At 50.5% G+C, this 27,259-nt stretch overlaps 1 protein-coding gene across 3 annotated transcripts in view; it reads left to right on the top strand.

Moving 5' to 3' along the window:
- LINGO3 (leucine rich repeat and Ig domain containing 3) overlaps positions 1–27,259 on the top strand; it is a 100,563-nt gene that overhangs the window by 18,497 nt on the left and 54,807 nt on the right. For 2 of the 3 annotated variants that reach the window (XM_084614437.1, XM_084614438.1), the window contains exon 2: positions 15,907–16,015. The exons of the other annotated variant lie outside the window; for it this stretch is intronic. The gene's annotated coding sequence lies outside the window, so the exon portion shown is untranslated. The remainder of the gene's footprint in view (positions 1–15,906; positions 16,016–27,259) is intronic. 3 annotated transcript variants of the gene reach the window in all.

Genomic DNA, 27,259 nt, shown 5'->3' with positions numbered 1-27,259 from the left:
ACAAAACTGTTCCCCCGATGGCTTTTTGGTGGCCAACGTGCAGTAAGGTGAGGCCCTGAGGACAGTTCCTAATAGCCAGGTGGCCAATTTGAAACAAAAGAAAACCCTGCCGCACTGTCAATGAGGGAGGTCGGTTTGTAAATCTCCACAGGACAGCCAAAGATGTGGCAGAAGCTTGTGTTGCTGGTGCCTCTCTTCTAGGGAATGGAGATCTTCAGTTCCTGGGATGTCAATGTGGTATCATTTTTGCAAGCCCTATATATTGCACTCAATACAAAAGTTATAAGTGAGGAAGAAGTGAATCAGGGCATGCCTTCAAACTTTAACCTTGAAAATTTACTGTCACCGAGACTGTATCGTTCACCAATTGGCCACCGAGTCTCTTCAACACATCTCCGCTTGGGCATGGGTGTCAGTGGACACATTACCTCTTCCTGTTGGGTTGCTTTGCTATTGTGGGTTTCCCATCACAACCTTTAAAACTCCTTGCTGGGGAAATGGCTTTGTATCATTCTTTGAATGTGCGTGTGTGCACCACTGCCCTCTGCTGGATGGATTCAGAACTTCTCAGCTGTGCTGCCGTTAAGGAAGGCTCTCCTTCAGTTAAAGTGGCAGAGGTTTGTGCTTTGGGACCATGAGAAAGTGGGTTCTATTCCCACCGTCACCACAAAGCTCTGAGTGGCCATAGGATGCTGCACAGTGACAGCCGTGACCCTCTGAGGATGGCTGTGGATTTGTTGCCATATTATTTTCAGCCTACTGATTAAACGCTGCATCTGAGCAAAGAAAAATCTACTTGGCAGCGTAAAAACTGGCCAGACAAAGGAGCAAATTCATAGACTAAAATAATTTTAGTGCGTGATTAATAGCCTGCAAACTGCCAGGCCAAATACTTGTCCCCAATGGAAACCTATAATTAGACCAAGCGTTGATGTAAAATAGGGCCCCGGGGCAGCCCAGCAGAATTGTAATATAAACTGAATTGGAAGAAAAGGTTCCTGCAGCAAGAAGCAGAGTAAACCCAAGCTGTTGATTCAAATAAGATCTGAATTGATTCAGTGCAGCATAAGACTAATAAAGTGAGGTCGCAGCCCAAGCTGTCCAACGCAGACAAGGGCCTTCACCAAACAGGAGCAAAGAGCTGGGCTCCCAGAACAGCCATCACATAAGATTTAAGTAGCCTGCAATGCTAGGGGCTGGCTGGAAACCACGTTGACTCTTTGCAGAGAAATGAAACCTAAGAAATTCTCGGGGGTGCCTTGATGTTTTCTTATTGGCTACTTCAGGGCAGTGGCGGATTAGCCACTGGGCCGACAGGGCCTTCGGCCAACTGGAGGCCCCGGAAAAAATCTGCCAACAGCGGAAGCCCGGAGCCCCAGCTGGGCAGGACGGGGGAAGAACCCGCGCCCCGACCTGGCTCCCCGGCAGACGCCGCGGGAAGGGGGAAGCCCCCTGTAGCAGCAGCCCCTGTTCCTACTCCACAACAGTAGCCATCAGATGGGGGAAGTCCCCCTCAGTAGCCCCCACCCCATTCCCAGCAGAAGCCGCTGGAAGTCAGGGGAAGCCCCTGCACCCGACCCCACTCTCCAGCAGAAGCACTGGGTGGGGTAGGAGAAGCCCCAGCACCCCAAACCTGGTCCCCTGAAGAAGCGCGGGAGATGGCAGGGCAAGCCCCAGCACCCCGACCCCCTTGCACCCCAGGGCGTTCCAAGTGCTTCCCAAATGCATTCCCGCTACTGAAAAGGCACCAGCCACCTCTGGGTCAGAGCATGGCAGTGGCTTAACGAGTGTTTAATTTGTTATGAGAGAGGTGCTGGAGATCAAGCAATTTTTTTGCATAACTGACCCGGCAAGCCCAGGAGTGCCAGGGCTCAGCCCTGCCCCAAATTAAGCACTGGGCCTAACGGTGCCCAGAAACACTACACAACCATGTAGGATTGTGACATGAAGAATTCGAAGGGAGCGTGTACTTACTCAAGATAGACTTAGGCCAGGACCTTTGCATTCATGCAAGAGGTGGGGTCCTGGTCACAAAATTGAGAGTTGAACTTTTGTGAAGTTCTTGGGTGTGTGGACGTGGGGTTTTGGGCCAGTCCTGTTGCTATTTGACACCCTTTCTCTTAGAAAAAGTGCCTTGGGGTCTTTGCAAACTGCCAAAAGAGGTCAGCGGGGTGTAGGTAACGCTGTCTTATTTCTGTTTGGTGCTTTTAGATTTCCGGGAGTGTGCCGTTTTGTGTTAAGTACCAAAAAGGTCTGGTACACAGCAGAGAGCCATGCCAACACACGCTCTCTGCCCACGGGAAATACCTTCCCCTGTATAGGGGATTTATGATGGGCTGTTGGCTGACGCTGCAATTTTGAGTCAGGAGGCTTGAGTTCTGTTCCTAGCTCTGCCTGCGACTTTGTGTGACCTTGGGAAAGCCACGTCACATCTCTGTAAAGTGCTAGGAGATCTGTGGAAGAAAATCATGATGATAAATGCTTAATATTTGTATCCTTCTCCACCTCTCGGAGGGCACTGGGGCCATTTGTCAGATGACTACCGTAGCAGATTCTCTAGTCCTTGTGTTTCCATCGCACCTTAACCACTACTTCGTCCTTTATTTAAACGAGGAAAATCATTCAAAGGTGGTATTTCTCCAGTCCTTTTCCCATCACAATACCAGCACCCAGTGTTTACCTGAGCTTTACACCTTCAGAATGTCTAATGGACGTGAAACTAACCCTCACAGCAGCCCTGCAGAGTCGGTAAATAGCGAAGACTGTTATGAAGTAACGTTCTGAGGCGATGTGCTGCACAGAACAATCCCAGCCTGCGCGGCAGTGCGTCCTCGCAGCGACTCGGTCGTGACGTGCTGAGAACCCCGTGAAGCTGGTGAATGGCTGCTCTTCTCAGCTCACAGATGGAGGGACCTGAGGCTGCACAGTCAAACCGCGTCCGAGTTCGTTCTGGCTGGCACTCCCTTGAACCTGGACCTCCAATCAGATCCAGCGTGATAAACAAGGCCTGATTTGCATGGTCTGAGGCGAGGTGGCCATTCAATGGATCCTCAGGGATTTTTGGTCGCACGTCCGAGTGAAGACTGTCTCTCCGCTAGGTGGAGAGGCGGGAGGGAAGATGCGTGTTAGGTTAATCCCTGGCTCTTGGGTCCCTTTTTACCAAAGGGGTAAGATAATGGATTTGTTCCCCAACGGTTAGGGCAGTTTGGACATGGAGGGTAAGTCTGCACTGCAGTTAAACATCCGCGGCTGGCCCAGGTCCAATGACTCTGGCTCATGGGGCTTGGGCTGGGGGCTGTAAAACTGCTGCATAAATGTCTGGGCTCAGGGACCCTCCCCCATCGTGGGGTTTTATTGCCTCCAGCCCAAGCCCCATGAGCCCAAGCCAGCTGACCCGGGCCAGCTGCGGGTGTCAAATTGCAATGCGGACATGCCCTGGATCTCCACTTACGCACAGACAGAGCCACTTCTTAGTTCTCCATTTATTCTCACCTCAGTTTGAATAACAAGTTCCTCGGCTTCGCTCTCACTTCCGGTCACCATCTGGTTTCTAGTCAGGTCGTCTTTGCACGACAGATCTCACAATGGGTGACCAAGAGTACTCATAGGCGGGAATGTCTATCTCATTTACTCCCCAATCCTGACTCAACACAGCCAGGATACCTGCTCGCCTCTCAATGGGTCAGACCCTCAGGTCCTGTGGTAACGATTGCTATTGTAGGAACTCGGGGTTGGAGAGGATCCACTGCAGTGTTTGCACTAGAGGAGAATTTCCATCAGCGCTGTGATGCTGATCTCTCTTCCAGCTGTACTCTGGAAAACACAGAGCATCATACGTCCACAGTTGGATCTCCCTGGTTTCTCGGTGGGATCCTTTGCTGATGAAACCCATCAAAGTTGACACTACAATGTTCCACCCGCCAACTACCTGTTGACTCATGTTGGCCAAGGCCATCAACTTTTGAACAAAGATTAGCAGCAGGTAAGAGTTGGAAGGGAAAGACCACAGTAATCAAATACTGATCTGGGAAGGGAGAGCAGGACAGTGCATTAGTGAACTGAAGATTAAGTGACATAAACGAAATCTAAAGTGTGACCTTTTCTTTTCCTGAGCAGGAACATTAACAAACTGTGACAAACCAGAAAAAAAATTCCACCTTCCTTAATCCTCCCGCTCATGCACACAGCTGACATCTCGACTGCAGCCTTTGGTCTGCTCCTCGCTCCCAGCGAGGCTCAGCGCTCTCGGTTTTAGACCTTGCGTGTTAGACAGGCTCTTGTGTTAATTGTGTTAAGATCATTTACAGGGCACATGTTATGTGAGGCAGGGAGGCGTATCGCTGCTAAATTACTGGTGAGGAAAAAATTAATTCCTTCTCTCTGAGGGAATCTAAGCTGATGGTTGGAGGTAGATCTTTATTCTGCTGTCTGTGGGTCAGAGCGTGGTGTTGAAAGCATTTCTCTGCTGGTCTCTTAATGACTGTATCTGTCTCAAAAATGGGCAATTGATCGCAAGGTCTGCTGGAAGAATTGGCCACACTATAAGGCTAGCTCCTCGAGAACTGGTCGAAATATGGCATGCTTTAGGGTAGGTTTCCCTCTCTAAAGATGGCGTTGACAATCTCTGCCAGCAGAGGTATTGAGTGTTACTGAGCATCCTCCACCAGCCATGATGGGGGGTGGCATTGGTGGAGTGTCTTGGTCTTCCAGCTTGATTTCAGCGGGTGGTTGGTTTGTTGTCTGGAGGAGCATCCTGGATGTGGTTGTTCTTCTCCCAGACACACTACCGGGGATTTTACGTCAAGTAGCATTGGCATTCAGGTGGCCTGGCTTGACAGAGCAATAGCATCTACTAAACGTCGGCAGGGCAGGATTTAGCTGCAGCAACGGCAGAGGCGAAGAATGGTGGCTTGGCCTTTGCTGTACTGTAGGATTCTAGGAAACCCTTGTGCTGCGTCTGATCCTGTTCGCTGCCAACAATGCTCCATCCTGCTTCATCTGAGAACTATGATGGTCTATGTGGGGGAGGAACATCTAGGCACTGGTGTGTTAATGGAAGAGGCCAGTGCATAGTTCTAAGGGCTCAACAGATCTTTTGCTCCTTGGCCCATGGTTTCAGGTTCCATAGAGGATGCCAGAAGCCACCTACTGCATCGGATTTAAGCCTTAAAAATGAGAGAGAGGTTGTATACAACCCTACTCTGGTCTCCATCTCTGAGTATATTCCACGCCCCCTCTGCTCACACCCACTAACGTCAGACTTGATGCCAGAGAATCTTCTTCTGCTCCAAACTCTGAACCTTCCTCTACGTCCTCCTCGAATGCATTATGGCCTCTCTGTCCTCTTTCAGACACCTCCCAATCAGCATTTTTCACAATGCCCACAAGCAGTGAGGAGTTGTTGTTTTTCATTTGGTTTAGTTATGTAGCTCCCTTTGGATTCCTCACCTTCTCTGTGCATCTCTCTTAGGGTAAAGAGGGTCTCTTTGTGTCTCATCCAGTGCTGGGGACATTGCTGTCATATAACAAATAATAAATGGAGGTCACTTTCCTCAGGAAAGCCAGGGCAGCTACATTTTACTTACTATTTTTGTTGACCTGTCTGTGGTCCTGTTTTACTTGTGCAGAAATGTCCTGTGTGGGGCCTAGCGCCAAAGCTCTTCCACGTCTGACATCGAATAGAAAACATCCATTGCAAATCCACAGCCTGTAACGGATCCCCGTGTGCTAATAATGGCAGCAGCAAAAATTACCTGTTACTACGAAGGTCGATCAGAAGCCAGACCAAGCCCGTAATTACTTTAAACAAGACTTGTTTCGAAAGTGTCTGACTTACTTTTATAGACGATAGCGTACTGGCTAGGGGACGTGTGCCAACAGTGCCCTCTGCAGGATGCCAGCAGAGCAGCTAAACTGTGGGTCAAAGGCCCTATGCTGCTGACCTCTCTCAATTTTTTCCTCTGACTCAAGCAGTAGCACTCGCTTTAAAAGTGCGCGCACCTCTTCTCCACGGCTGCTGACAAGCTACCAGGAGCTACAGTGTACAGTACAGTAAGAATCCTGAAATTTCTCAGGGCGGGGGGGGCGGGGCACAGATTTGATGCAATATATTTTAGTTGCAGAGCTGTCGCATTGCCGCTCTCGTTTGTGGCTGTAGCACCTAATACACACACAGCCACATGGAGACTGTTGTACTCTGCTAGAATTCAGAGATGGGAGAGAATCAGGCAGTGCCGGCAACCTCCGTCCATTCAAACAATCGGGAGATTGGTTCTAAAAATCTCGTGGGTTTTGTTTGTTTTTTTTAACGAACCAATTTTGCTCCCTTTTTGTTGGGTTGGTTGGTTGGTTTATTTTGGCAGGGTTGTTGGGGATGGCTTTTTACCATCTGGCTTTTGAGTTGTTAGGATAAATGAGGGTCGTATTTTCAAGATATTTTTTTCACAGCCATGAGGATTAGACATTTTTTTTAAAATGAAAGCAGAGATTCACGTGCCAGCACAGGACTCCAAGAGCTGGGACTTCAAGGAAAACACTAAAGAACACCAGGCTTGGGGTAAAGTTGGCAACGCTCGGTTTTGCCTGTTTCTTCCACTTCATCCCCAATCAGGAGATTCTCCAAGGCCTTGCCCGGTCTAGTTTTAAAAGTCCTAAGCAATCGGACTGCCACCACCTCCCAGGGGAGAGTCATTCCACGTTCCAATAGATCCCACTGTTAGCTGAATTATCAGGAAGAAATGGCCTCGTGCTACTTTGGCAATGACCAGCTATGCTTTAAAGGGGAGTTCCTACCACAGTTTCAATTTCTGTCCTCCACTTCCCCTCCCCACCTTCCCCCATTGAATTAATTCCGCTGAAATAGCAGTTTTTTCTCCCAGGTGTTCTTGATCTCCCCCTTTCTTCCACTTGAGGGGGTTTGTGCACAGACCGTTTTGTTTGCATGCTGTGTCCCTCCTAAAAATCATGCAACTTTCCAGCCTCCCACGCTGCCCTTTAAAGCAGTGGTTCTCCACCCGTGGTACATGTGAACCCCTCAGGGTAGGCAGAGCTCTTCCAGGGGGTACAGCAACTCATCCAGAGATTTGCCTGGTTTTACAACAGGCTACTAGCACTAGCCGAGCCAGTGCAAACTAAAACGTCGTACAGACAATGGCTTGTTTATACTGCTCAATACAGTATCCACCAAAATGTAAGTACAATATTTGTATGCCAATCGATTTATTTTATAAATGATATGGTAAAAATGAGAAAGTGGGCCATTTTTCAGTCCTAGTGTGCTGTGACACTTGTGTATTTTTAGGTCTGATTGTGTAAGCAAGTCGTTTTAAAAAGAGGTGAAACTCGGGGTTCACAAGACAAACCAGACTCCTGAAAGGGGTACAGGAGTCTGGGAAGCCGGTGAGCCACTGATTTAAAGTACTTGCAAATGGAAATAAAAGGGGTTTCTGCTTTTCTTTTCTTTTCTTTTCTCTCTCTCTCTCTCTCTCTCTCTCTCTCTCTTCTACTTTATGATATATAAAGAAGCCCTGGATGTTTTCGCTGGAGGCATTCCTGGAGGACCAGAGGAGTGGGAGCTTTCTTAGCTCTTAACTGAGGTGGTTAGGTCTGTAACAAGATTGTGTGTATAGCTGTTATTTCCCTCTATGGGGTGGACCATGTCAGGCCTGTTCATGTCTATATAGGTGTCAACTAATGTCAGCGCCAGCTGAGTTCTTCTGAGGGGCAGCTGTTGTCTTTGCAGGACATTACTGGCGGTGGCGTCACCGTGAATCTGGCCCTGCTCCCACTGAAGTGACGGGAGTTTGCCATTGGCTGCACCGGGAGCAGGATGGAGCCCTACGTATGACTGCCTTAGCGCAGCGTTTGGTATATGTGTTCTTCCTCCACCAGGGAAAGGAGAGGATATAGTCTCTCCCGGCTGTGGCTGTGGGGAGAGACAGGCTAAAAGTCCTACCCTTTGTCCTTCTGGGCCTCAGTTCCCCATCTGTACAGTGGGGATAAAAGCCCTGCCTTGCCTCGCTGGAGTGCATTAAAGATTGCAGGGATCTCTGATGTTACAGTAAGGGGGAGCTACAAGGGAAGAGTTCAGGTCAACTGTACCTGTGTTACCCACTCGTGATCCACCAAGGGCACCCATTTCAGCCTCCTCAGCTGTCCCGTCTCTTGGGCAGAGAACCACGTCTCTTCCCTTCCTGACTAGGGTTTTTCCAGGCTGCACAGTTCCCTGCCTGCGCTATAATATTCCCAGCCAGCCGTGGGGTCTCAACAGGCTAGCATCTGTGCTTTGCTTTCTCCCCAGAGGTTATGAACTACCCAGTTACAAGATACCACCCAGCTCTTCCTAAGCAAGCACATTTATTCTTAAGGTGAAAGCATTACAGAGAGCACCCATTAAAAACAATCAAAGAACGTACACGCATGCTAAAAAGCTTCCCAGAGGTCACCCCGACTCCAACCTTGGGCTCTGGTAGATGTGGGTTTTGAAGGTCTGACAACCGGGTTTCCTTGTGGTTACAACTTCAAAACAGTCTCAGATTCAGCACCAGAACCCCGGGTTAGCAGTTCAGCTGTTCCTTTATACAGCTCGGGCCTTTGATCTTGTCTCCAGGAACAGTTCACCAGCAAACAATGACCCACTCCTCAGGGCCTAGCTTCCAAAGGCTGGGTTTCTGCATAACCAGAGGTGGGGGAAATTACATTCACTGCCCCCTGGGTATTTCCCAAGAAATGCACTTCACACTTCTTATCCTGTCTGGCATGTTTTCAGTACAGTTCTTTGAACACACAGACCTCACATCACATCTCCCTCCAGAGAGGTACATACAATCCTGACCCACAATAATACATAAACTTAATACAATCGGGTTTAATGAGGATATTGCAGGAAATCACCCTACCTCTCTCAATAAGAACCTGCGGGCAGGTCTACACGTCAAATGATACAGCTGTACTGATGCAGAAACACCACTGTAGTACCTCAGTGAAGACACTAATCCACCTCCAGGAGAGGCGGTAACTATGTCAACAGGAGAAGCCCTCCCATCGACACAGCGCTGTCTGCCCCAGGGACAAGGTCAATATAACAGCGTTGCTCAGGGGGGTGGATTTTTCACACCCCTGAGCGATGTAGTTATACCAATGTAAGTTTGTAATGTAGACCTGGCCTAAGATATGAAGCTGGATATGAGTTAGCAGTGTGCCCTTGTTGCCATGGAGGCCAACGGCGTATTGGGCTGTATTAGTAGGAGCATTGCCAGCCGATCAAGGGAAGTGATTATTCTCCTCTCTTTGGCAATGGTGAGGCCACACCCGGAGTATTGTGTCCAGTTTTGGTCCCCCCACTACAGAAGGGATGTGGACAAATTGGAGAGAGTCCAGCAGAGGGCAACGAAAATTATTAGGGAGCTGGGGCACATGACGTATGAGGAGAGGCTGAGGGAACTGGGGTTATTTAGTCTGCGGAAGAGAAGAGTGACGGGGGATTTGATAGCAGCCTTCAACTACCTGAAGGGGGGTTCCAAAGAGGATGGAGCTCAGCTGTTCTCAGTGGTGGCAGATGACAGAACAAGGAGTAATGGTCTCAAGTTGCAGTGGCGGAGGTCTAGGTTGGATATTAGGAAACACTATTTCACTAGGAGGGTGGTGAAGCACTGGAATGGGTTCCCTAGGGAGGTGGTGGAATCGCCATCCTTAGAGGTTTTTAAGGTCAGGCTTGACAAAGCCCTGGCTGGGATGATTTAGTTGGGGATTGGTCCTGCTTTGAGCAGGGGGTTGGACTAGATACCTCCTGAGGTCTCTTCCAACCCTGATCTTCTATGATTCTAAGACTGGAATCGAGCTAATAAATAACAGTTCGGCAACAGAGCTGAAGGATCAATATGTGAAACCACAGGTGACTCTTTTAATCCATGTATTAAAGTGCTTCTGGGTCCCATTTCAAAGGCAGATGAAATTATAATAGGTTTCCAGACAACAAACTTAGTCAACTTGAAGTTTAAGGTTGCTAGGAGACATGAGTTACCAAAAATATCTACCAAGAACATTACAGTTGAGACCCTAATCATTCAAACGCATGGAAATGATCAGTCAAAGTAATGGATATGGAGAGTCTAATGCACTTAAATTCAGGTGTTCTTGTAAAGATGTTATTGTGGCATTATCCTACTGCTAACTGTGTGCTAGGCTCTGTGCAAAAGGGTCTGAAGGCGAGGTCACTGCCCCAGAGACTTTATGATCTAGGTAGAAAACATACAAATGCGGGAAGAGGGGTAGCGAGCAGCAGGAATTGACTCTGCATTGAGCATTCCAGGGGTTTTGTTCAGATGTGATTTTGGGGAGAGAAGGGTAAAATACGTAGGTGTTTAGTTTGCTAATGCGGCACGTTAATGTTTGCATTAGACATTCCCAAAGCAGCTTCAACTCTGACCTGAGCTATCAAAAAACTATACTTCTCTTTTCCAGTTTTACTTACTTTTTAGGTCGAAAAGCCTCAGAATACTCTCAGCAGTTACAGTCACATATGTTGGTGTTCTGACAGCTGTGCCGTGAAACACTTAAACAATGGGCTGTGAGGTGGATCCCACAGATGCATTCCAATCAAATGTGTATCTCAATTATCCCATTATTTAGACAGTACAGAAGCCACGTTGCTTTGTATCTATCAATGGTATGTAACTGAAACGTATAGTCTCACACCTAATGCTGCAAAACGTACAGTTCCTCAAATTGCCAACTATTTTTGATTCATTCAGTCTCCTTATAAAAATCCTGTCACTTGGCATCGTATCATAGTTGTTAGACAAATCATTCATCTACTGTATCACACAAAAACAGAGCACAAAGGCAGTAGGATCAAAGTTAAGGTTGGTTGGAGAATGTCTAATGGACCGTTTTTTTATGTCTTTTTTTTTTAAAGGGAATGTATGAACTTTAAGGGACTGGGATCTTTTCTGAGTGACTTTAACGAATAATCTCCCCACATTTTACCTAGGGAGGTGGAAGGAGATTCCACTTTAGAGGTTTTTAAGTCCCGGCTTGACAAAGCCCTGGCTGGGATGATTTAGTTGGGGTTGGTCCTGCTTTGAGCAGGGGGTTGGACTAGATGACCTTCTGCAGTCTCTTCCAACTCTAATCTTCTATGATTCTATTATTTTAATATTTAGGCATCGTTAATGATAACATTCTTGGCTTGTATTTTTAATGTCACTTGACATCTAGAATTTGAGGTTAACAAAGTTTTTTGTCTGAGAATTTCCATAGGTTTTTAAAATAACCGCACCTTGAACATGAGTGAAGAGTCTAATCTAGGCCTCCTATTCCCTGCCATAGACAATTTGGGGCACCGAGAGTGGAGAGAGGCCCATGGTGGTGGGGGTCCAATGCCCAATTCCCAGTGCTGCTCCCCCCTCTTAGGAAATTTGAACTTGACAAGTCAGCTGCACCAGAAAGATTGACCTGCCAATGCTGCCCAGTGTGGAGAATTTTAAATAACGCTTCTTTTTTCCCCAGCTAATCTCCAAGCGAGTTTGCCACACAGAAACTTTGCACAGCAGCATTTGTGGTAGAGGAGGGGGATCCTAGTTCAGCAAAGCACTTAACTTTAAGCTCGTGCATCCGACCCATTGACGTCAGCGAAGCGAAGTCCAGCGGAGAATTTGATCTCTCATGCATCGCCATCATACTGAATTAAAACCAAGCGGAGGGCAATCACATGGGAGTGGTAGAAAGCATGGATGTGCTCTGTCTATCTGTCGGTGTATTTATGTAGCTCCCATCACTTCAGGAGAAGAACACTTCCCTGAGGGGCCTCTTGGAGTCCATGGTGTCAGAACTAGGGCAGGGCTTGTCTTTATTGGTATCTCGTGCAGTGCTGAGCACATCGGCGCTTAGCAAGTAATGAACGTTAACTCCGTTTTTGCAGAGCTTGGTAGTGCTGACAAGACCAGGCAAGAATAGGGATGGGCTTGGCATTTACCAGCTTGGGTAGAAGCTGACACTTCAGCTCACGTCCCTTTGCCTTTGACAAAAAGCTCTTTGATTATTTCCCCCTCCTACCTCCTCTTCCCCGCTATTTTCCTCCCCAGTCACCAGAAGCCCTCGTTTTAAAAAAGCCAGCCAATGGGAAACCGGGGAGCAAGTTGTTCCCGGGGTGCATTGGGAAGTGCAGCCCACGGAGGGGAGAAGTCAGCAGTCACGACTCTGGGAGTGTAATGCAGCTTGCCGCAGCGCTGATTATGGGGTGGGTAAAGCTTGCCACCTCCGGCTCATTGTTCCAGGAGAAGGCGGTTGAGTGAGGCATGAGAGAGACAGTTTTCAGGTGGGTAGCTGATATGTGAAACGCAGGCAGGCTGTGGGAATAGGCTACTTTAAAATACTCCGTGCTGAAGGCGGGATCTGAGTGCCTAGCAGATCTCGCCAGCCATGCAGGAGTCCCAGGTAATTGCAGATGTTGGGGCTTGTTAGCGCCGTGGCCCTCATTCATAGTCTAATAAAATGGGCTCAATCCTTCAGCTAAAGTACAGGCCATCAATGGCGATTAGGTAGGATGGGCAGGGATGGTGTCCCTAGCCTCTGTTTGCCAGGAGCTGGGAATGGGGGACAGGGGATGGATCACTGATGATTCCCTGTTCTGTTCATTCCGTCTGGGGCACCGGACTTTGGCCACTGTCGTCAGACAGGACACTAGGCTAGATGGACCTTTGGGCTGACCCAGTGTGGCCGTTCTGATGTTCTGAAGAGGCTAACGGCAGCAGAACAGAGCCAGTTGTGCTGGGCAGAGGAAGGCAAGGTCTGTAGTGGCCTGGCAGACCCCTTCCCAGCCCCAGCTCTGCAGAGGGCAGTCAGGAGCGTGACTAGGAAACCCAGTGGATCTCCGGGGTGTTGCGAGCCCGCATTGCAGCTGGCAGAGTTTGGTGGCACAAGGATTGAATGGGCCACAGAAAGTGAACTCCTTCCCTTACCCGTGGGCTCTCCAGCTGCGTGTCGAGGCACATGGGTGAGGAGACGGGGATGGGAAGTTTGTCCTGCCTGCCATGCGCTGTCATATGTCCATGTTGCCGTAGAGTTTAAGGCCCAAAGACACCAGCAGATCATCTCATCTGACCTCCTGTGTCTCCCAGGCCACCAATCCCACCCAGCTACCCGCCCACTAGCCCAACAACCAGAATTAGACCAAAGGATTACAGCCCTCAGGAGACTAAACTACTGAGTGCCATAGGCAAAGAATAGGAGGGAGCATGGTGCACCAGTTGCCGGGAATTGATGAAGTGAGATGTGTCCAGATGATCCTGGTAAGCGACCTTCACTCTGTGTTGCAAAGGAAGGTGAAACCCCCCACAAGATCACCGCCAATGTGACCTGTCAGTGTCCTCAGGATGAGCCAGGCCTTCTCTCAGCAGGGCTGCCAGTCTGGCACCTTTCCCCAGTACTAAATTCACTTGTAGAAAAGGAAAACACATACAGCTGGTTATAGACTGTATCTTCAGATCTCGGTTTCAGCTTCTCTCTCATTCAGCTACGAATCCCCTGTTGGATCTAGATCTGCGAAAGAGGAGGCTAGGATTTATTTGACTGCTGTTAGGGCTTCTGTTATCAAGGTGTTCTCAATCCCACAGGCGATCTTTTTACCCACCTTTTACATTTCCGCCCTCCTTTGATGCTCCTTGCGGCAACGTGCTGCAGATCTGAGAGGAGGGACCAGTAGGAGAGAGGGCTTGGAGATGGGAGGGGTGCGCGGCTCCCCAGCCAACACCCCAAAGCAAGGTCACTGTTTTTCATTCACAGCCTGAATAAAACAGCTGTGTGAAAGCTCAGAGAGGTAGCCTAGGTTTGGGACCATTTGTAATACAGAAATTGATTCTAGCTGGGCTCCCCATCCAAAGAAGGAAGATATTTACAATGAATGAGACCTTTTGTTCGGCACAAAGTGAGTTTGCGATGAATCCAATGAATTAATAAATACTCTAGTAAAGCCGTACCAATGCATGTCGCATGAAGGGGCTTCTTAGCCTGCAGGCCTGGAGTGGCAATATGCAACGTAGATGCATCACTTCTACTCCAGACAGGGCCACTGCGATCCAAGTGAGCTAGTCTGATCTTGCAATCTCAGCACATTTAGGCTGGATTAGAACCTGGATGGAAGTTGCAGGAAGTGGGCTTCAGGAACTGGGGGGCTTGATTGGGTAGGAAGTGCTTTTCCTTCCGAGCCAGTGTTGAAGTAGCGTGGTGCTGATAAGCAGGACCGGATTTAGGGGCAGGTAACCCAGGTGACTTCCTGGAGTGCCAGACTTGGGGCGGGTGCTGGGCTCAGGGCGCCAGGATGTTATGCTTATAAGAAGCACCCGGGATCTTTTTTAGGGGCAAAGGCAATACACCGTGTTTATTGAAGATACAACAATGAGCATATGCATTCAATCACACACACGCACGCACTGTCCTGCCAGTTGATGTTATAGTTACCAGTCCAGAGTCTGGATCAATCTAGTGGCCAGCTAGGTTGATCAAGGGTAGGGAGGAGCCGGGTTCCGTCGGTCGTGACATGATGCTCAGGGGAAATTTTGGCAGGACAAACCCAAAGTTTCATGGCAAGGCACCCTGTTTATATAGTGATTTTCCTTCATAGGGACCAATGAGTTTTGCACTGTCACACTGTAATCAATTGTTGTTTGATGAGTGTTTGTTTTTTTTAAATAGTTTTTCTTATTTTTTATTTTGTTTTTTTTTATTGTTTTAGGGAGTTCTTTCATGCTGGTTTTGATTACAGCTATTTTGTCCCCGTTGATAGGCGCCTGTCTTATTTTTAGAGTCGTCAATCTGCTTTTCTTTGACATTTCAATAGGGGCGTGCTGCAGCCTCCGGGCGCCCTTGCGTCTGTCTCCGGTTCCTCCCTAGACCATCTGGTTCAGCCCTGGCCTTTACACTTCTCTTTTAACACACACATTCCTCATTCACACACAAAACAGAATTAATTTACACAGAACATTTTGAACAGGAACATCAAGTTGCAATGCAAAAGAAAACAATCCCGGCATTCTTTTACTTATTTTAAAATGCTAAACCCACAACAAAGTGGTGACCCTCAAAGGTCTGTTACTGCCTTGAAATTAGCCCAAACACAAAGGAATTCTGGTGGTTGCCCTTCTGCCAGTGGCATATTAGGCCATTCCTTTCTGCTATTCAAAAAGGGTGGCCGGCAGGATATGGTTAAATCATCCATCAATACATTTAATACATGCTACATTATTATTTTATTCTTCTTTATTTTTTATTCTAAATTATGCAAAATACAAACATAAAATCCTACTACGCCAAGGGCAGGTATTCAAAAGTTTAACAAATGGGGAGGGCACCTGGGGCACCATTTGAACTAGGGCCAGCCCTGCTGGTAAGCAGTGCCATCCTTCAGATGCAATGGAAAATGTGAGGTCCTGGCTAGATGTCATTCAACATTCGTGGCTGAAGCAGGGGTTCTAGCCCCAGCACCCGGGCCAAAACCCCAGTGTGGGCAAGTGCATCCTGCCTTCCTACATTTCTGCCTCACAGCCTCCGTGGACGTCCTCTTCGTCTTCGCTTCCCACCCTTAATTCTCTGTGTGCTGCGAAGCAGCTGGTGCGCTCCACCCAGAGCCTTTCGGTGCAGGGCCCAGTGACCCTTCCGTTTCCAGTGGATCCTTCAGGGTAAAAAATGCTACGGAAACAGGATTGTTGTTAGCGTACCCATAATGGGCAGATCTGAGAGGGCCTGGGTAAGATCCAGAACCATCTTGCATCTCAAGGGGAGATTACCTTTCCACTGGGAGAGGCAGTGACCTTGGTGCGTGATGATCATCCAAGAAGTCTGTTCAGAACCCCCCCGTTTGGCGGCTGTAGTTTATTTTATTTTATTTTTTTTGTCTCTTGCTTTCTCCAGAGGATCCCCGACCTGCTGTGCAGAAACATTTGCCGTGTAAAGCTTCCCAGCCCCCACGTGCCCCAACGGACCCAGATGTTGGTGCGGGCTCAGAGCTGCAGAACAGTGAGTGAGTGGCTGGTTTGCAGGGCCTCCGGGCTGCGTTTCCCTGACCCTCCCCGTGACGGGAGTGTGATGGCTCGTGTGGTTCCGTTGCCTCTCCTCATAGACTCGTCGGATGGCAGAGCTCAGCAACGACCCAGCGCTTGGGTCGTGTGAAATTAATGATCTCCTAGGCTTCTTGTAGATTACAGAGCCGTGGAGAGCTCGGGGAATTGGCTGGATGGAGCCTGACCTGGTCTGTGGCTGGACAGAGGTTGATGCTGAGGGTCTGGTCTGCTAGAGGTCAGACTAGATGATCATAATGGTCCCTTCTGACCTAAATATCTGTGAATCTATGAATCTAATCACGGTCCTGACCCTGGCTCCTTCTGTGGCCTCAGACAAGTCCATTAAGTTCTGTGCCTCAGTTTCCCCAGGTGGCAAAGGGGATCATACTGCTGCACCTTAGCTCCTGTCTGGCAATGTGAAAAGTACTAATCATTGCTTTCCACGCTGAAAGAGCTTGCCAAAGACAAGCTAATTCTTCTGACACCCGTCAACTCCCCTAATGCCTGCTGAAGGTACGTCTACACTCCATACACCGGCATGTGGAGTACACCCCCTCACCCCCACCCTGGCACCAGTAGAAATGGCAGCATAGATGGTGAGGCACAGCTCAGGCGAGTGACAAGGGAAGCCTCTGTGTGTGTGTGTGTGTGTGTGTGTGTGTGTTTGTATCCTACACAGCTCTCTGCAGCCCAACCAGCACCTCCCCTGTCTACACTGCTCTTTTTAGCAGCGTGGTGCCCCGCTGCCTCCCAGCGGCTGGAGCCATTCCCCGCCGCAGCTATCCAGCAGATCTCTGCTGTGGAGCCTTTCCACGCCCCAGGGAAAGGCTCCTGTAGTGGGGAAAGCCTCTGGCAAGGGGAAGGCAGTGAGGAAAGGCTCTGACAGCAGGGCTCTGCCTCCTCCCACCAGAGCCTTTTGCTGACACGTGTAACTACACACCGCTGTATGGATGCGGCCTCCTTTGTGCCATAGAGATGGAGCCCGAGATGGAGCCGCATCAGCCGCAGTTTCCAAATAGGGAAACGGAGGCAGGGGAGTTAAGAGACTTGCCCAAGGCCATAGAGGATGGCAGGATTACAGTTAGAACTCAGGACTTCCTGGCTCAGACACCTATGTTCCGGATTGAATTCTCCAGAGCGGTCATCTGGCATGCGTTACAAATCCATCTATAAAGCAAGCCTCTCTCCCCCACTCTTGGCCTCCCCACCTTAACAGTGTCTCTTTAAAGAATCCTGGTGACCTGTGAGATCCTTTGTTCTCGCAACAACCCGGAACTGTGCCTCTTCTGGGATCAAGCTGGAGAGCCACCGAGCTCTGTCTGCAGCAGAGCTGAAATGATGATCTATCAGGGAGTGCACACAGGCCTCCAAATCCGACACCCTAACGCTCTGATGGAACATCAATCCAGATAGAAGCCAGCTCCGGCCCCCTTAGGAGCGGGGGAGCTGGAGCTGACGGAGCTGATTCCGCAGCCTTGCGGGAGCAGGTTGTTTGTTTCCTTTATTATTTGGAATAACAAAATAATGAGTCTCCAGGTCTCAGCAGGCCAATTGCCAGGGTCGCTGGGTGATGGGTCCCATTCAGGAGGGTGTTGGTAGCATGGGTCTCAGGGCATCTAGTGTGAATGGGACGCTCGGCCCCACCCCAAGGAATGTAGCTGGGTGCTTAGATGCCCTGGGGATGCTGAGCGTGGTGTTAATGTCCAGCTACACAGAGAGGATTTTCACCCATCTTGTTTGAGTCTGTCCCAGTTTCAATGCCATGTGGCTGCTTCTTGCCAGGTGGGTTTCCAAGATCATCACCCCCGAGTTTGCACCCGTCATTATGCTGGGTTGGGGCAATATTGCTTGGTGGCCTCTGTTCCGATGTGGGAACGCAAAAGCATCCATCCTCTAGGCAAGCCGCTGGGCATGGCAAACCCTGCTTCCCATCTCAGAAATCCGTGCAGTCTCTACTCGTGCTGAGAGGAAACCTAAGTCCCAGCACTGTCCTAGGGTCCTAGAAACCGCTCAGTTAGGAGTAAGTGGAGCCAGTGCAAAGTTCTTCTGTGTGGAATATTCTCTAGGGCTTTGCCCAGACTGGGTTTAAATGTCTCAAGCAATGAGGTTACACCCTTTCCCTTGGGAGACTCTTCCATAGTCAAGTAGACCTCCTTATCAATGGACTAATAGACAATCCAGTGTACCCGCTGCAGAGCAGTCCAGGAACCAGCTATCTTCTGAGATCTAGTGGGTGGAAGTATTGCCTAGTAGACGGAGCATTGGACTTGGACTCAGGCGACCTGCATTCTAGTCCCAGCTTTGCTACTGGTCTGGTGGGTGATCTTTGGCAAGTCACCACTCTGTGCTTCGGTTTCCCCACGTGCAAACAGGGATAATGGTACATATCTCCTTTGTAAAGTGCTGGATAAGAAAGAGGTATTATGCAGCCCAAATTTGGACTTCCCCAAGTCTCCCCCCTCCACTTTCCCCGCCTCCGTGGGGTTTGAACCCTGCCAGTGTCTGTAGATGTTGTTGTATTTCATAGGCATGTGTCCCCTGTGATCAATAGGAGTTGCCTGGGAAGACCGAGAGTGGTCTGTGTCCTGCATGTGGTGGATCTATGGCTGCTAGGGGACTATGCCATGCTACGATCGTCATTGCAGTGGATGTCCCGTAGGTTCGGAGTAGCCATGCAGAGGTCCCCGTCAGGCGGCTGGAATCTTTTCCTGCAGTTCCTCTGATCACAGAGGTTGCTGGAGCTGCCTGTGTGGTACATGCAAGGCGGGAGAAGAGGCGTGTGCATTAGGAGAAAATTGGAGCGCATGTGAAGTGAATGAGGCCAAGTAAATCTGCTTTCTGCAAAGTAGGCTCTGAGCTTTGTGATAATGCCGGGGCTGGATTGAATTGCTGGAAGCTGGGGCACCCGCCTACTAATGTTGGGAGTGAGCAAAGCCCATCCATGGGAGAGGCGCCAAGCACGTGTGAGCTCTGTGATAAATCTGCTGCCACTGGCTACAGAGTGTCTCTCTCCTTTGAAAAGGGTTCCCATCCTGGGGCTGGCTCCTGCACTAAACAGTCTGCAGGGACCTGCCCCGTTATCAATGGAGTTCCCAAATTTGGTGCTATGGGTCAGTCACTTTGTCAATCTGTGTCTTTTCACCATGCCACAGATCGAATGCAGGGCCCAGAGGTGCTGGAACCAGGCGTGCTGGGGGTGCTGCCGCACCCCTGGCCTAAGTTTCCTCTAAGCTGGGCAGCCGTGTAGCAGACTATTAAGGGCTGTGCAGGCACTCAGGGCTGCAGTGGGGAGAGATGCCTGTCCCCCGGCCCCAACCCAGCCCAGCCATGGACCTGCTGCGGCCGGGGGAGACGTGCCCCTGCCGCGGCCCCAACCCAGCCCGGACCTCCTGCGGCCGGGGGGAGACGCGCCCCTCCCACAGTCCCAACCCATCCCCGGTGTCACACATCACCTCCATATTGGTGCCCATAACAAAATTCATTCCGCACATGGGTGGGAATAATTCGAGCAAACGCTGCCCCGGGCTGTAAGTGGTTTCCATAACACACAGGGTGTACCGTTTGGTTCAATGGCTCTCAGCACCCGCACTGTACAAATTGTTCCTGGCAGGGCCCCGTCCAACTGGTGGGGGCATCAATCCAGGCGTGACTGGGTCAGGGACCGAAAGGCCCTTAACATCTGACCATGTGGGGGATGGTCTCAAAGAAATATGGCCCCACTGCTTTGAAACCCTCCAGTCCTGGGTCCTGATCAAAATTTTGCATCCTTTCCTCTAGAACTGTCCAATCCAAACCCCAGGGTTCTCTTCCTCCTCCTTTTCTTCTGTCCTACGTGGTGCTTGAATCACATAGGGCCTTAGTCTGGGGCCTCAAGGCTCATGCCATCTTAATTACTCAGAAACATCCTGCCAGGGATTTTATCCCAGTCAGGGGCTGAGAGGAGAGGAGGAACTGATGCTGAGCTCAGTTATTACACATTTTAGAGCCAATTAGAGGTCGCTGGACAGCCCGGAAGTCGGGGCCGCAGGTTTAGGCGAAGAGGGAATGTATGTCAGAGCAGTTCAATGAAATGCGACTGGTAAAGGGCAGCGAACAGGATTCCAGCTGAGGAGCAGGAGCTGAGTAGCATTAGGAGCTTTAAGCGTCTGTGGACTTCAGTAATTTAGCAGGACCTGCGTCAGATTTCTGCTGGGACGGAGCTGGCCATCCTTAAGGGTCAGGAGGGAATTTTTTGCTGGCTTGTCTGTCATTGCTTCTGGGCGTGGGGTTGGAGTGGTGGTGGCTGGGTTATATTTTTTTAGTATTTAGAAGTTTTAAAATTGAATAGGCCCGAGCTGTCCTTCAGACATCTCAGTCACAAGGGATTCCATGGCTGCTTCTGGGCCAGCACTGCTACGTGAGGGTGATTTACTGATAACAGGAAAGTGCACGCAGAGTCTGTCTTAAAGGAACAGAGGACTCCTCACACCAGATCAGCCCAGTGGTTTATTTAAATCCAGTGTCCTGCCTCCCGCAATGGTTAATGCTTTGAAATGACCCACGAGTCCCCTAGCAAATTGTGCAAGGCTGCATAGTGGGAGGGAAAATTCCTTCCTGACCAGCTGATGCCCTGAAGCTTGAAGTTACTGATCCTAGCATGTCTTGCTGTCAATAATATTGCTCTTAAAAGTCCCCAGTCCTTGAGAAACACAGCCCCAGTATTGGACTCTCTGGCCCCTCTGGGCAGTGCGTCCCACAGGCTGTGTGAAGAAGTGTTTCCTTTCATATGTTCTAAACTTACCAGCCCTAAATTTCACGGAGCGACCTCTCACCCTCGCACTGTGGAGCAGGGTAAAACGCAGGGACTGATTGCGTTCCACGTGTATGAGATTTGGATGGGACGAAACCATTATTGCATGTCAAGGAGAGCCTGGCACATTTGTCCAGACCTCCTGACTGGGCCAGCCCCATTGGGCCTGGAGCGACACTCTGTGCCACCATGCAAGAGACAAGAATTTAAGTCACCCTTAAACCCAGTGGGTTTAAGTCTCATCCACACTGAAGCCCCTTTACATCTCTTGGGTGGTATAAAGGTGTGAGGAAGAGGATGGTCTGAGCACACTGTACTACAGCTATTCTGTACTTCTCATGGGGGTCATGGGAAGCAGAGAAAAATTATGGCTGCCCAAAGGATGCTGTTACTTGGACAGGGAGCGGGAAAGGCCTCTGGCTGCATTAAGACACAGAGAAAGCACAGGGGGCTAGAAGACACTTTTTCCCTCCCTCCCAGTCTGTTCCTGCCCCAAACACAGGACAAGAGGAGCTGAGCACTGGGGCTGGTGTCTTGCTCCCCAGACTTGCAGAGGCTACAAACCCTCTAGGCTGAGATGGAGCTTCAAGGCTGGAGGGTATGAAGCAAGCAAAAAGTAGAGGCCTCTCCAAGGAGCTGAGAGGAATCTCCGCTCCAGGGTTGCAATAGCTTTAACAGCTTCTCCTCTACAGACCAGTATTTAAGTGTCAAATATTATTTCAGCCAGTTGGGTCCCAAAGCACTTGGCTACCTGATCGTTCACATTGAGTCCAGCATTTTGGAACCACTAGTGAAATGCAGCCCCCTCTGGGGTGAAACAGAGCTGTTGGTTAACCGCGCACAGCAACAGGAGGTAGAGAATAATGCTGTCGCCAGCTGAAGGCGCAGTGGGAACTGAGGGAGCACGGGGTATTATTCAAATTGAAATTTTACTGTCACAGCGTGACTGGCCCCTTTAAGAGGGGAAGCGGGGGTGGGTCCAGGGCACCTGTATCTGATTACCGGTTGCCCAACTGGGCTTAAGGGAAGGAACCCGAGCCTTATAAAAGAGGAAGCCCCGGCAGAGGTTGTGGTAGAGCTGCAGGAGACTGGGAGGAGGGTGTGGGCCAAGGAGCCAGAGGGCTGAGCTTGGCTACCAAGGGCTGAAGTGGTGGCTTCCTGCAGAGCAGAGTGGGAAAGCAGAAGAGCTCTGGATGGGGCAGAAGACCCCAGAGATGCATAAGACCTTTTGTGTTGTGAGGATGGGCTTTATTTGGGGACCCTGAGGACTTTCTTTTTTTTTTTAACTTTCTCTTATTAAACTAGCCCTGGGTAGGGTTGGCATTAGCCATGAGAAAGACTGTGCGAAGGTTAAAGGAGCCCCGAGAAAAGGGGAAAGTGAGGCTGAGTGCCGCAAAGCCCTCCTTCACAGTGTTACGTTGACCAAGACAATGGGTCTAACCTAGGGTTTCTCAAACTTCTTTGCACCTTGGCCCCTTTCTGACAACAAAAATTACTACATGACCCCAAGAGCGGGGACTGAAGCCTGAAACCGCCTGAACACCCCCCCACCCCACAGTGCCGGGCAGGGGGGCCCAAGCCCAAGGGCTTCAGCCCCAGGTGCAGGTCCTATAACCTGAGCCCCACAACCCAAGGCTGAAGCCCTTAGGCTTTGGCCCTGGGCAGTGGGGTTGGGGCTTGGGCTTGGGTCTTAAGCCACAGCAAGTCTAATGCCAGCTCTGGCGACCCCATTAAAACGGGGTCATGACCCCACAGTTTGAGAACCGCTGGTCTAACCCAACCACCATACACGGCATGTTGTGAAAAGTGTCACTCTTAGAAGATCAGACTTTGTTTCATGTCTCATTTGACAGATATAATACTGTGTTCTTCATAGAATCATAGTCACGCAGGGCTGCAAGGGCCTCGAGGTCACCTAGTCCGGCCCTGTACGCTGAGGCAGGATTCAGTAGCCAGTCCTGGGTCCGTCTGCAAAGCCTGGGATCTCTATGCTCACCTCTCTGGAGTCGCCTGGAAATGAATCAAACACCCTGAGGCTGCCTGCTTTTCTGCACACCGCTGTGCTTTGTTCCCCACGGCTGTCCGGATTGTCCTTGAGCTGGGATCCATACTCCATGCCGCTCAGAGATGGTCTGGGAAGATGTCCTCAGCTCGCCCCACCTCTGGGGGACTGAGATGACCCAGTAGTGGTGGTTCAGACTGGATGCTGCTGTTGGGGATGAAGGTTTGTGGGGCAACGTTAGGCATTATTTTCCCCTGTAATGGCATTTCGCTTTCTTCACTGGCTGCTCCCAGGGTCTTGGGAGGACAAGAAAACTTTAAATGCAACCACTGTGGACAGCTTTGAAATAAATGCCTTGAGCCCTGGATTGATCCTAACTGGAGCTGAAATGCACAGAGAACCGAACAAGTTTCTGGAACTCTGATATTCCACTTTCCCTCCATCCAGGATCATTGTTCTCCAGAACATTCCAGCCCAGAGGCCACCAGCACTCTCTGCCCACTAGGCAGGAGTCTGGCAAGCTTGCTTCCAAAGCTATTCACTCTTCTCTCCCAGCCACGTTCTCGGACGATGTCCAGCTCCATACAGAGTCCAAAAAACTCCCCACCACCACCACGGTTTCCCCACCCAATCTGGGGTACTCTCAGAGGCAGGAGCACCCTGGTATCCTCAGTGAAATGCTCTGTCCAGTAGGGAATTCCCTTTTACTATGGTTGCACCTCATCAGATCCAGAACTGGAGTTAGGTCTGAGCGATGCCATTTAGCTAGACAGTCTCCTTCAAACATATACACCTCTACTAAGAAGCATGTGTGTGTGTGTGGTGGGCCCAGAGGGTGGGAAGGGGGCTTTAAAAGTTAAGTAATAGGAACGTCTCGCTTGGTGAAGACTGAAAGCTGCTGGCTGTGTTGTATCCCCAGACCGCTGTGCATCTGACAATGGTCTATGATGCAGGGCAAATTGATTGGGAGGAAAAATGAAGACAGAAAAATGGGATCAGAAATCAGGAGTTCTTCAAGAAGAGTTTGAAAGCCATGATTCCACCATCAAGAAAAGCTGGTGATGTGACTCTGAAACTATATAGACTGTCATCAGGGGCAGGGGCCGTCCTTTTATTCTGTGTTTGTGCAGCGCCTAACCCAGTGGGGCCCTGAGCCGTGACTGGGGCTTCTAGGAGCTACTGCAAGGCAAGTGGTAACGAGCAATAATCTATTCGGACTAGTGTTAAAGATGCAGCATGGGCAGCTCAACAGATATGACAATTTCCTGCCCTACCTTTATTGACCTTATTGAATGAAGCTGAAGTTTCTTTGGAGTCCACTGCATTAAAGGAAAGGTTTATGTATTACTGTGGACCGGAATTGTATTAACCTCTGGAGAGGGGAGATGTGAGACCCACTGAAGAAGGGCCAGATGAGAATGGCCTTTAGGAACAAAAAACGTTAAGTGGTTTTGCTGGGGACTATCTAGGGGCAGGAGAATCCAAATCCCACCCCCTCCCCTTCGGCGATGCATAAACCCAGCCTTTTGAAGCTTGTCTGCTGATCAGCTGTTACATGAGGCCAAGATCAAAGGTCCACGCTGTAGAAAGGAAAGACTGAACTATTCCTGGTTGCTCTGAATCTGGGGCCGTTATGAACTTGTCACTTCGGGGAAAGACCCAGCTGTGGGTTTTACAGGGCTGACACCTGCCAGAGCCCAAAGTTGGAGTTGGGGTGACCTCTGGTAAGCTGCTTAGCATGCGTGTAGTTTCCTTTCGTTGTTTTTAATGTGTTCTCTGGGCTGCTTTCACCTTAAGGATAACTGTGCTTGCTTAAGAAGATCTGGCTGGTACCTTGTAACTATGAGCAACTACAGTGTTTGTAACCTCTGGAGAGAAAGCAAAGCCTTTTAAGTGGTTTGGCTTTAGGCAGGGAACTGTGCAGCCTGGAAAACCCCTGGTCAGGAGAGAGAGAGTGATGGGGGTGTGTACCCAAGAGAGGGGACAGCTGACTCAGGAGCTGGACCTCTTCTCCTCCCCCTAGATGAGTGGTTCTCAATCAGGGGCCCACATACCCCTGGGGGTACACAGAGGTCTTCCCGGGGGTACACAACTCATCTAGAGATTTGCCTAATTTTACAACAGGCTACATAAAAATCTCTAGCCCAGTAAGTACAAATGAAAATTTCAGACATGACTTGTTTATATTGCTTGTGACGGGCGTCGGTCGGTCCTCTGAGCCCCTAGGGGCGATGGAGAGCAATGGTCTCCGTGGCAGGCCTCGGCCCCACCTCCCGGGCGTTGGGGAATTAGCGGGAAGGTGTGCCGGCAAGAGTCAGTAGCGCGCCCCTCAGGCAGGGGAGCGCCGGCCGGAGTCAGTCGCGCGCCCCTCCGGCAGGGGAGCGCCGGGGTAGGGGAACGCAGGCCCACCCAACTCCACTGCGTTCCAGCCCAGGGCCCTGACAGTGGCGGGAGGCAAAGGTCCCGCCGCTGGGTCAGCGGGGCAGTCCGCGCCCACTGACCAAACACACCCACCCCATGGTGTAGTTGGGCCCCTGGGCTACTTCCTACCCGGTCTCTCTCAGGCGGGTTGCTCTGGTCCCTCCAACTCCTCCGGGTAATCCGCTGCGGACAGCTCCGGATCTTCCGTCTCCTCCGGGTAATCCGCTGCGGGCAGCTCCGGATCCTCCGTCTCCTCCGGGTAATCCGCTGCGGGCAGCTCCGGATCCTCCGTCTCCTCCGGGTAATCCGCTGCGGGCAGCTCCGGATCCTCCGTCTCCTCCGGGTAATCCGCTGCGGGCAGCTCCGGTTCCTCCGGGTAATCCGCTGCGGGCAGCTCCGGATCTTCCGTCTCCTCCGGGTAATCCGCTGCGGGCAGCTCCGGATCCTCCGTCTCCTCCGGGTAATCCGCTGCGGGCAGCTCCGGATCCTCCGTCTCCTCCGGGTAATCCGCTGCGGGCAGCTCCGGATCCTCCGTCTCCTCCGGGTAATCCGCTGCGGGCAGCTCCGGATCCTCCGTCTCCTCCGGGTAATCCGCTGCGGGCAGCTCCGGTTCCTCCGGGTATTCCACTGCGGGCCACCCCCGCTCGCCCTCGGTATCGGTCTCACGCTGGCCCGGGCTGCAGTCAGGCCCCTCCAGGTCCTCTGGGTATTCAGCGGCCGGCAGCCCTGGTTGCCACAGGCCTTCCCCCTGGTCAGGCTCCTCCTTGCCCAGGGCTTCGCCTGGGTCAGCAACAGGATCGCGAGGGAGCAGCCCGCAGCCTGTGTCTGTCTCCCTCCCTGGTGCTCTCCCCCCTGGGCAGAGGGCCCCGCCCTTTGTACTTCCTGTCCCACCCTTCCCCTTCCGGGGATTGGCGGAAGCTTGGCCTGGCCCCGCCCACTCAGGCTCAGAGGGTGGCTCTTTACCCTCTGGTTCGGAGGGGAGCCACCCTGGCTCCCTACATTGCTCTATACACTATACCCGGGAACGTAAGGACAATATTTATATTCCAACTGATTTGTTTTATTACTGTATGGTAAAAATGAGAAAGGCACCGATTTCTCAGTAATAGTTGCTGTGACACTTATATTTTTATGTCTGATTTTGTAAACAAGTCGTTTTTAAGCGAGGTGAAACTCCGGGTACGCAAGATAAATCAGGCTCCTGAAAGGGGTACAGTCATCTGGAAAGGTTGAGAGCCACTGCGCTAGATATTCCGCAGGAAAACCACTTCACACTTTTTTGTTCTAAGAGTCCATTCTTGTCTGGCCCATTGTTCAGTACAGTCCTTTGAACCCCCAGGTCTCACATCTGTCACATCTCTCCACCTCCCCATCCATTTAATACAAGGGACCCCAAAGATGCTTAAACTTAACTCAGTAAAGTCTCCCAAGGGGGAGGGATAGCTCAGTGGTTTCAGCATTGGCCTGCTAAACCCTGGGTTGTGAGTTCAACCCTTGAGGGGGCCATTTAGGGGTCTAGGGCAAAAATTGGGAACTGGTCCTGTTTATTGGCAGGGAGGGATAGCTCAGTGGTTTGAGCATTGGCCTGTTAAACCCTGGGTTGTGAGTTCAATCCTTGAGGGGGCCATTTAGGGATCTGGGGCAAAAATTGGGGATTGGTCCTACTTTGAGCATGGGGTTGGACTAGATGACCTCCTGAGGTTCCTTCCAACCCTGATATTCTATGATATGGCAGGAAATACCCAGACCTGTCACATCTCCCAAAGAGTCCTGACCCAGCATGCACTGGGCCCAATCTATAATCCAACACGCCTATGGGTAGACATGGGGCTTAATGGACGAGTGGTGCTATCGAATACAGCCGCAAGTGAAACACTGGCCTGGGTGGATGAAAGGTCTAATTTGCTATGGCAAATCCTGGGTACCTAGGATTGACTCTGTGGGAAGCTGCTTCTGCTGAGTTTGCTACAAAGCCCTGATCAGAAACATGGC

The sequence above is a fragment of the Lepidochelys olivacea genome (assembly GCF_965140295.1).
Source record: "Lepidochelys olivacea isolate rLepOli2 genome assembly, chromosome: 25".
NCBI lineage: Eukaryota > Metazoa > Chordata > Testudines > Cheloniidae > Lepidochelys > Lepidochelys olivacea.
Note: the sequence above shows the minus strand (reverse complement) of the source record. Positions and strands in the feature narration are given on the sequence as shown.